General features: G+C 36.5%; 1 protein-coding gene across 1 annotated transcript in view; it reads right to left on the reverse strand.

Moving 5' to 3' along the window:
• Positions 1-295, reverse strand: part of LOC138714920 (uncharacterized) — a 72,764-nt gene extending 72,469 nt beyond the window's left edge. The window contains exon 1 of the mRNA XM_069847205.1: positions 182-295. The gene's annotated coding sequence lies outside the window, so the exon portion shown is untranslated. The remainder of the gene's footprint in view (positions 1-181) is intronic.
• Between the last annotated feature and the right edge of the window lie 9,293 nt (positions 296-9,588).

Genomic DNA, 9,588 nt, shown 5'->3' on the forward strand with positions numbered 1-9,588 from the left:
AAATAGTAGGTTTTAGAAATAAACCATTCGAATATAAAATTCATAAAATCGGAGATAGGTCGAGAAAAGGCTTTTCTAAACGAAGACGTCACATATGACATGACCACTTCTTGGCGCACAGAGACGGTATTTTCAGCCGTAAGGTTGTCTGCTCTGTATGTGATAGCGATGGAGTACTCACAGATCTGTGTAGAAGCGTGCGGACGAAGCCTTGTGAAGCGAAGCACTGGCATTCCAAGTACTACAGGTGTGAGATGGGCAGCGCAATCCGACAACCGGAAGCACCTTCAATTGCACAACTGCTATTCACACGGACAGCGTCCTTGATTCTCGTTTTGTGGCCCGCTGGAACGGGCAATGTCCAACCGGGAGACTAAAAAGAAGGAAACGGCTAAATTAGATGACGGATCTCAGGTTTGAATCTCGACACACGCTGTATAGTTTGTTTGCATAGGATTTTACAGAATATTTCGGTTTATTCTACATAGATCAATCTACGTACAGTTTCTCCACTATCACAGTATTTTGATTATATTCTGAGTGAAGGGTTAGCAATTAAGTAAATTGTCCTGACCATGGGCTATGCATTTTCTTTAAGATATTGAATGGTTCAGAACCATAGTGGGCCAACGCCATTTACTAAAACCGTAGAAAACAAGGGTTAAAATGAAGTTATTACCATAATTCAATGGAAACATATAGCAAGTAATATAAAGCATACACATTAAAACTAAATGGTATGTCAATCTTAATTAAACTATGGTATTCACTTAACTTTAACCCTTGCTTTCTCCGTTTTTAATAAATGGCGCTTGGCCCACTATGACACTGAACCTTTCATATATGAATCATATTGAGAAATATGAATCATATGTGGAGACAAAGAGGAAGTCAGAAAATAGGAAATACTGGGGAATGCTGGATTTGTAGTGAAAGACTTGCCCTTGGGCAGAACACTCTGAATGAATAAATGCATTTTTACGCCTTCTTTAAATTCTAAATATCTTGTCGTCTTTCAGAACCTTTGTAATAATGCTGAGATATGCAACGAACACGACACTAGAAATTTCTTCATTTTAGCAAAAATGGTTGTCGATGAATTAGCTAATAAACTGTAAATAAAAATAAGTATGCACAATTGATCACCAATGACCGCTGTGCTGGGTTAAATATTCTTCATAAACTAATTAACTTGACCATTAATTAATTAATTCATTCATTCATTCACAGTGTTCTGCCCAAGAGAGAGTCTTTCACTGCAAACCCAGCAATCTTCTTCTGCCCCGAACTTTTCTTCAGTTCACCATTCCATTCATTGCATCGTTTAGTAGACAGTTTCTTCTTAGCCAGTGGTCCAGCCAATTTCTTTTTCTCTTCCTGATCAGTTTCAGCATTATTATTTCTTCACATACTCTCTCTAGCTGCATTCTTCTCCATATCCACATTTCAAATGCTTCTAGTCGTTTCTCTTCACTTCGTCGTAATGTCCTTATTTCTGCCCCATACAATAATACACTCCACATAAGGCACTTCACTAACCTCTTCCTTAGTTTTTTTTCCAGAGGTCCGTAGAAGATGCTCCTTTTCCTATTAAAAGCTTCCTTTGACATTGCTGTCCTCCTTTTGGCTTCCTGGCAGCAGCTCATGTTACTTCTTATAATAGTTTACATCCCAAGTATTTGAAGCTGTCCACTTGCTCTACTGCCTCTACTTGCATTCGAATTCGCAAGTTTACCTTCTTCAATTTTCTTCTGACCATGGTCTTCGTTTTGTTTGCATTTATCTTCATCCCATACTGCTTACAGCTGTCATTCAGCTCCAGTAGCATATTCCATATCATCTCCTCTTCTGCTAACAGCGCCTTATCAGCAAATCTTATCACTTCAGTCTTCTTCCTGCTACTATCACTCCTCCCATATTCTGAAAAAAAGTTCTTGACTAAATCCTTCAAATAGATGTGGAACAGCGTAGGTGATAAAGGACATCCTTGAATACTCCTCTCCCTATTCCACTTTCCTTCTGACATTTCTTCTCCTATCCTTTGACTCGTTTCATATAAAGGTTACGGAACACAGCCTCCTATCTTTCCAATCCATACTTACCTGTAATAATTATAACATAAATAAAAAAAAGTTTAATATCTTGCAAGAAAAATCGAGAAGAAGGAAAAAAACAACGTGTTAACATAGAACCTCACTATTTTAATTTGACATTGTAAGGACTTTAATGATTACAGAATATTTCTTTTGGATTTATTTGACACAAAACTCGTAAAATTATCCTATCCCTGAACTAGAAAACTCCAGACAAATTTCACTAGCAATTCTACTCCCACCATTCAAGCCTGTCACCTTATCATAGAGGATATAAACTTTCCTATTATAGTCTTCCTCACTTCAGGAATGGAATTCCATCTTCCAGATAGTAAAGTCCAGAAAAATCTTCGATTTTTTTCTGTAGTCGTTAGCAACTGAGCAAGACACCGTAATTCTCAACAACACAGCACTTCTCTGTATCTCTTATAATGAGCAAGTAAAAAGAAAGAACACGATCCCCTCTCTTTTAGGTTTAGGGTATTGCACTAACAAGTGATTGTTATGCGTTGCGGATGTTTTAACAGCCTACAAGGCAACGTGGGATTCTCTATACAATAAATTTAGTATAGGTTACACAGGTTCAAGGCCGATTCAACTCTTTCCATTGAAGAGACTGTGATGTCTTTATATAGAAGAATATGTTACGTTTTACGGTCTGTGTTTATTAATTGTATTATTATTTCTTTCTATGAAATTACGTCAGACGCTTTATGAAGAGCTGATGGTTGGTTCTGACGCAGCTAATGACGATAGTTAATCATCATCCACTCCTCTGGAATTGTTCACGAACACTAGATAATCATACCCGACGGCCACAGGGCAAAACACTGTTTTGTTCTTCCCAAATAAAAGGAGGATGAAACTACAGTCTGATTCGTTTGGGTATGGATTTTTTTAGTTGGTTATTTAACGACGCTGTATCAACTACTAGGTTATTTAGCGTCGATGAGACTGGTGGTAGCGAGACGAGGCCGAGGATTCGCCATAGATTACCTTGCATTTACATTACGGTTGGGGAAAACCTCGGAAAAAACCCAACCAGGTAATCAGCCCAAGCGGGAATCGAACCCGCGACCGAACTTCAGACAGGCAGGCAAGCGCCTTAACCGACTATACCACGCCGGTGGCGGGTATGGATAATATTAATTTATTATTATAAAACTATTATGATAGTAGGAAAAATTTCTTCCTGGTTATATTATGATTAAAAGATGGGAGTTTCCATATATGACAATCAATAATGCATAATCTGAAAGGACAAATGAAAGTCACAGATGATTAAAATGGCTACTACAAATCAACAGCGGGCACAATGTGTTCTTTGATATGTTAAATTTGAGAGTGTTAAAAGAGTTCAAAGGGAATTTCGACGTGAGTATGGTGTGCGTAATGTACCTAAATACGATTCCATAATTTTGTGGTACCGAACATTTGTAGAAACAGGTTCTGTGTTAAAAAAAAACATGAAGGAGGTCGCAGGCGAAACCTAGTACAAGAAGCAGCTATCTCTTGGCTTGGTTCCCAAACTCCCCAGATCTAACCCCTCCTGATTTCTTCGTGTAGGGTTTTGTTAAAGACATTGTCTATTCACAGAAACCCAGGAACGTTAATGATCTGAGAGTAAAAATTACTCAAGCTTTTCAACAAATCACCCCTCTAATGTTACAACGGAAATGGACTGAATTGCATCACAGTTATGAATTGTCCAGGGTGCGCAATGGGGATCATGTTGAGCTCTGAGGAATCTCCAATCTTTCAATGTTGTATGCACAAAGTTTCAACAAAAAAGTTCAGTAGTAAATGTTTTACAGTGTTTTTATTTTATCCATACCCAAACGGATCACCCTGTATAATTTCCTGATGAAATAGAAAAAAAAATAATGTAATTCATCTATCTGAATATTTGCCTATAAAATAAGTACAGTAAACAAATACACGTATAGAAATGTATGAGTGAAAATAAATGTCATAATAAATTAGGAAATGAATAAATACAAACTTTAATATTTAAAGAAAGCTCTAAGCGAATAAATATATAAACGAACAAATGAAAAAAACGACTAAATAAATAAAATAAATGGATGAATGAATAAATAAACAAATAAAAATAAATAAATAAATAAATAAATAAATAAATAAATAAATAAATAAATAAATAAATAAATAAATAAATAAATAAATAAATAAATAAATAAATAAATAAATAAATAAATAAATAAATAAATAAATAAGCGTTTAATAACAATTACTTAAATATATGAGTGAAGGAATAAATAAAAATGAACACTGGTCAACATTATGTTCCATCCCCTTTTTTTTTATTATAGAAAGGTAACTTTGGGTTGTGTGTATACTAACTGCTCCGGTAGTTCTTAGTGCTTGAACACGGGCACATCATTCATCAAACTCACTTTTGATTCTCAGCATTGTTGACTGAATAATGCTTGAGAATGAGGGTTTTTACCTAGATTCTCCGATTTCCCTCAGCTTTACAAATTTTACTGTACAAACTCTCTCTTTTTCACTCTACCTTTAGTTTCTTCTCGTCAAAAAATTTGGCACAGGCTGAAGTACGAACCTCAGTGACCTTAAACGGAGATAGCCAGACAGAAAAAAAATGTGACAGTGGATTTAAGAAAATCCGCATGATTACGTGGCAGTCTATACTCGAATTAAAGTAATAAAATAATTTCTTTAACACTGCACTATAATGTATTTTATTTTGATATTCATGTAGGTAGTATAATTATACATAACCAATGAACCCGACATTTCCGTGACTATTGCGTGGAACGCCGGAAGCCGGAAGATGTAAAAATCGTGCCCATTGAAGGTAAGTAGCTCGTTTACTGTGTGAGTGACACTCGAATTCTCGTCCATGCACCGAAGGCAACAGGCGAAATCCAAGATTTCTATTTCGAAGGCTTTACCATTGTTGGTTGAGATGACTGTTGGGACGGTGGTCTTATCTCATGGCTGTCTCTTTCTTTTTTTCTCTCTTCTTTTCTTCCTTTCTTTCCTCCATTTTTTTCTTTCGTTTTTCTCTTTCTTTCTTTCTTTCTCTCTTTCTTCCCTTCTTTATTTCTTTCTTTGTCTCTTTTTTCTTATTTCTTTCCCTATTCCTTTCTTCCTTTCCCTCTTTTTTCTTTCTCCCTATTTCTTTTTCTTTCTTTCTTTCTTTCTTTCCCTATTCCTTTCTTCCTTCCCCTCTTTTTTCTTTCTTTCTTTCTTTTCCTATTTCTTTCTTCCTTTCCTCCATTCTTTCGTTTTTCTCTTTCTTTCTTTCTCTCTTTATTTCTTTCTTTCTTCCCTTCTTTATTTCCTCTTATTTCTTTCTTTCTTTGTATCTTTTTTCCTTATTTCTTTCACTATTCCTTTCTTCCTTCCCCTCTTTTTTCTTTCTTTCTTAATTTCTTTCTTTCCTCCATTCTTTCTTTCGTTTTTCTCTTTCTTTCTTTCTTTTCCTATTTCTTTCTTTCTTCATTTCTTTCTTTCCTCCATTCTTTGTTTCGTTTTTCTCTTTCTTTCTTCATTTCTTTCTTTCCTACATTCTTTGTTTCGTTTTTCTCTTTCTTTCTTTCTCTCTTTCTTTCTTTCTTTCTTTCTTCCCTTCTTTATTTCCTCTTTTTCCTTCCTTTTTTGGCCTTTCTTCCTTTCTTTGTCTCTTTTTTCCTTATTTATTTCCCTATTCCTTTCTTCTTTTCCTCTCTTTTTCCTTTATCTCTATTTCTTTTTCTTTCTTTCTTTCTTTCTATGTTCCTTCCTTCCTTCCCTGCTTTCCTTTTTCTTTCTTTTGCTCTTTGTCTCATTCATTCATTCATTCATTTATTCATTCATTCTTCATTCATGCATTCATTCATTCATTCATTCATTCATTCATTCATTCATTCATTCATTCATTCATTCATTCATTCATTCATTCATTCATTCATTCATTCATTCTTTTTCGTGATACGGTGTCGTACCAACCGAGTCTGATAATATTTAGTAGAGAAACGATAGATATGAAGTGGGGATTTTATTGCGGAAATAGTTCGGGAATTGAACTTGGATCAGTGTGTACAAGATCAATTTACTAGATGTTGATGTGCAGCAGCTTAACTTGGGGCGGAGCGCACTTGAGCCGTGATTTCCGTTGACTTGCCCGACTGTCATCTTGCTTCTCGGCTTATCACCTTCTTCTGATCCAGGAACGTGAATGGAGCTCAGTAGCCAAATCCTCTCCTCTCGAGAACACTCGACAGTCGAGATGACTTCTAGTTTCCATGACAACCAGTCTCAAGCTTGGCTGATCATTGCTTCTGACAGGATAAGTTTACGTACAAGCTCTACGTAATACAACAATGGAAAAGCGTGTCTCATGCACAAGACAATTCACTTCTGGGATGACACGTTTATTATTCATGTGATGCATGCAAAGCAAGTTCTCTCGCTGTCTCTTACGCAGACATATTTGAACACGTTTTCGGCGAGTAAAGAAAAAAATAACAATAAGAATTATTTACATCTTGAATGTACGGTTTACAGGGCTTTCATTTCAAAACTTCCCAGTCTATATAACTAATTATTTCAATTGAATTCAATTTAAACAAAAACACGTCAATTTAGATATTGAAGGGGAAGTTTGAAACTAGGCTTAATTGCATTTTAGATTTCACCCCCACCCCACCCATCCCCACTTAGAAATTTCAAATGGCACCCCTATATTTTTATACTTACATATGAAAGAGCATTCAATTGTTTATACATATCATTCTTTTGTTTTCGCATCTTTTGTTTTCTATCGTTGCCTGGCAACCAGTATTTTTTTGTTATTATCTGTTGATTGTAGGATGAAAACAGCTTATTTTGTGTAATTTCCTAAATTTAATCAATAAGGATGATTTATGTTCTCTCATGAAGGGTATACACCATTTTAAAATAATTTAGTACACAAACAAAATTATTATATGAAATGCTCAATAAGTTTTTGTAGCTTTATTCTCTTCAGCTCTCATCAACAATAACAACAATCCAGGTTGCCAGGCGACGATAGAAATAAAAAAATGCGAAAACAAGTTGTTCATTTTAGAAAAACAGAAACGGTTTTGCCTGTTTGTTAATATTTCGATGGCCCAGAACTAGACTGTTCCTAGTGCACCTATTTTTTTTAGAAGAGCTATTTCAGTCTTCTAACATTCAAAGCTTTATGAAACAATTTGGAATAGCTTCATACCAACCTTATGGAGAGGAATATTTACAATTTTGTTCGATTCATATATGCAGACGAGAACTGGAACACAATGAAAGTTGGACTTAGAAAAGTTGGTTTTCAGCCATCGATTTATCTAGTGTTTTATTGTACCTGAATATCGCAAAAAGTTAATTTTTATGGCATGTGACTTCCTCTTCCAAAATGTCACTTAAGAGATTTCGTAGTAGCAGAAAGGCAGATCTGAATCTGTCGCTCTGCTAGTGCATTCTCAATCCGTATTGAACTTGTCGAGGTCGGTTACTCGTAAACTGAAGCCTTCGTAAGCGATGGAAAAGAATTCACTGTAAAAGGTCAAGTGTTATCGACAGTTTTAGAGTGTTTGGCAATAGTTCTTGTTCCAATACATTTCGTAGAGCCCCATCATCAACAGTCAGCTTGCCTTAACTATCAAGTTCGTCGGGTGGGTGTCACCTTCTTTGAAACGCTTGAATCGAATCTGTGCAGTACTGTTGTTCTCCTGCAGTTGCTTTTACACTCAAGCCTCTTACCAATGACAACGAAAAAACATGCGGATCGTTTTTTTTACACAAATTCTGAACTTAACAATATTAATGAGTACTTTTGTTAGGGAAAAAGAAACACACCATACTATGATGACAGAAGAACATATTCAAATCATAAAGATCCGTATAAAATTTTAGGAATCTTCCAGAAATCATATAGGCCTATGAAAAATGTGTAAATTGAATGGAATGGCCTTTGAATGAACCTAATATACAGAGTAATTAAAAAACACAGACAACTCTTAGTATGTTGTGCGGGACGGGAAACTGATCATTTTCCAAGAGGGAACCCTTTCTGGAAATGCTGTGGAGCGTCAAAGTTTCTTCGAATTGTGTTTCGTGTCCTAGTAGTTATGCAAGCCATTAGCCATCACCGTAAGGTGGATGGACGAACTGCGCCTTATAACTTTCCTGCGCATCCGCTACATCCCGCCATAATCCATGGTTCGTATCCTAATGGAGTAGTTTGTGTTGTAACGTTGTTGACAACAGTAAGACATACACCAATACACAAATACGGAAATGACTGACATATCCAAATCGATGGATTGGTAGAGGCGGTGTTTCATGGCCATCACGGTCACCAGATCTTACACCTCTTGACTATTTTCTATGGGGCACTATGAAGGGTGTATGCTACTTCTGTAACATCAGAGGAGGACCTTATCGCACGAATCCACTCAGCGACTGAAATACTGAGCACACAACCGCATTTTGACCATGTGCGTGAATCTCTGCACCGCCGTTGTAGGTTTTATGATCAAGTAGGTTGTGAAAATTTTGAACTCCTTTTGTAATTTACTGCATGATGTGATGCTCATGTTGGGTTTCTTGACGAAATGTGGAACGCATAATATCCATCACAAGAACCGAATCGTTCTCAAACTTCGACTCTCCAGAGCGCCCATACCATACATTTCCGGACATGGGTTCTCATTTGAAAATTATCAGTTTGTCGTCTCGCACAACATACTAAGCGTTGTCGGTGTTGTTTTCAAACATTCAGTATAGAGAGATTAAGAAGGAATATTAAAAATGTTGGTAGTATGGGCTATTCTTAATAAGAAAAAGTTCATATAAATATTTGTTAATGTGGAGATACAGTTGTTTGAATGTTACACGTAACCAGCTTTATGGTATGAAGGTACGACAAATTACTACGCTCTATTGACTACGTACAAATAAATAGTACGCGTTGCTCTTCTGACATCGCCTGAGGGCACTACTGTTCATAATGGGTGCAGAAAAACAGCTGTTTGTATTTACCTTGGTTACAAGAATGGACATGTTCTTCCAGCATGACGGAGCCCCTGTACATTTCAGCCGTCATGTGGTGATCGACAGGAACACACAAGAAGCTATAAAACATCACGCCAGCGCGCAGCGGTCAAAAAGTCACTGCAGCTCTGAAGATGACCGAAGTATGTTGGTCGAAACGTCAGCTTCTAGAAACAATAACAACGCGGCAAGAACCCGGAAACCTAAAACCCAACATATCGCCTTACTTATTTGGATTCTCTCTTATATGAAAAAATTCTTTTTCAAGCAGAGAACGCATTATAGGTTGCATATGATAGTATTGTTTCGTCCTACACTTCCTTTTTTTTATTCGTAAGTGCAGCAACAATACATCCTCACTTTCCGGTAGCATTACAACTACAGTGCAAGAAAGCGTGCTGTCGGTGCGATTAGTTGGTTGTCATATTCGATTCAGTCGCTTTATCGTTTACCGACT

Source organism: Periplaneta americana, chromosome 15 (assembly GCF_040183065.1).
Source record: "Periplaneta americana isolate PAMFEO1 chromosome 15, P.americana_PAMFEO1_priV1, whole genome shotgun sequence".
Classification (NCBI taxonomy): domain Eukaryota; kingdom Metazoa; phylum Arthropoda; class Insecta; order Blattodea; family Blattidae; genus Periplaneta; species Periplaneta americana.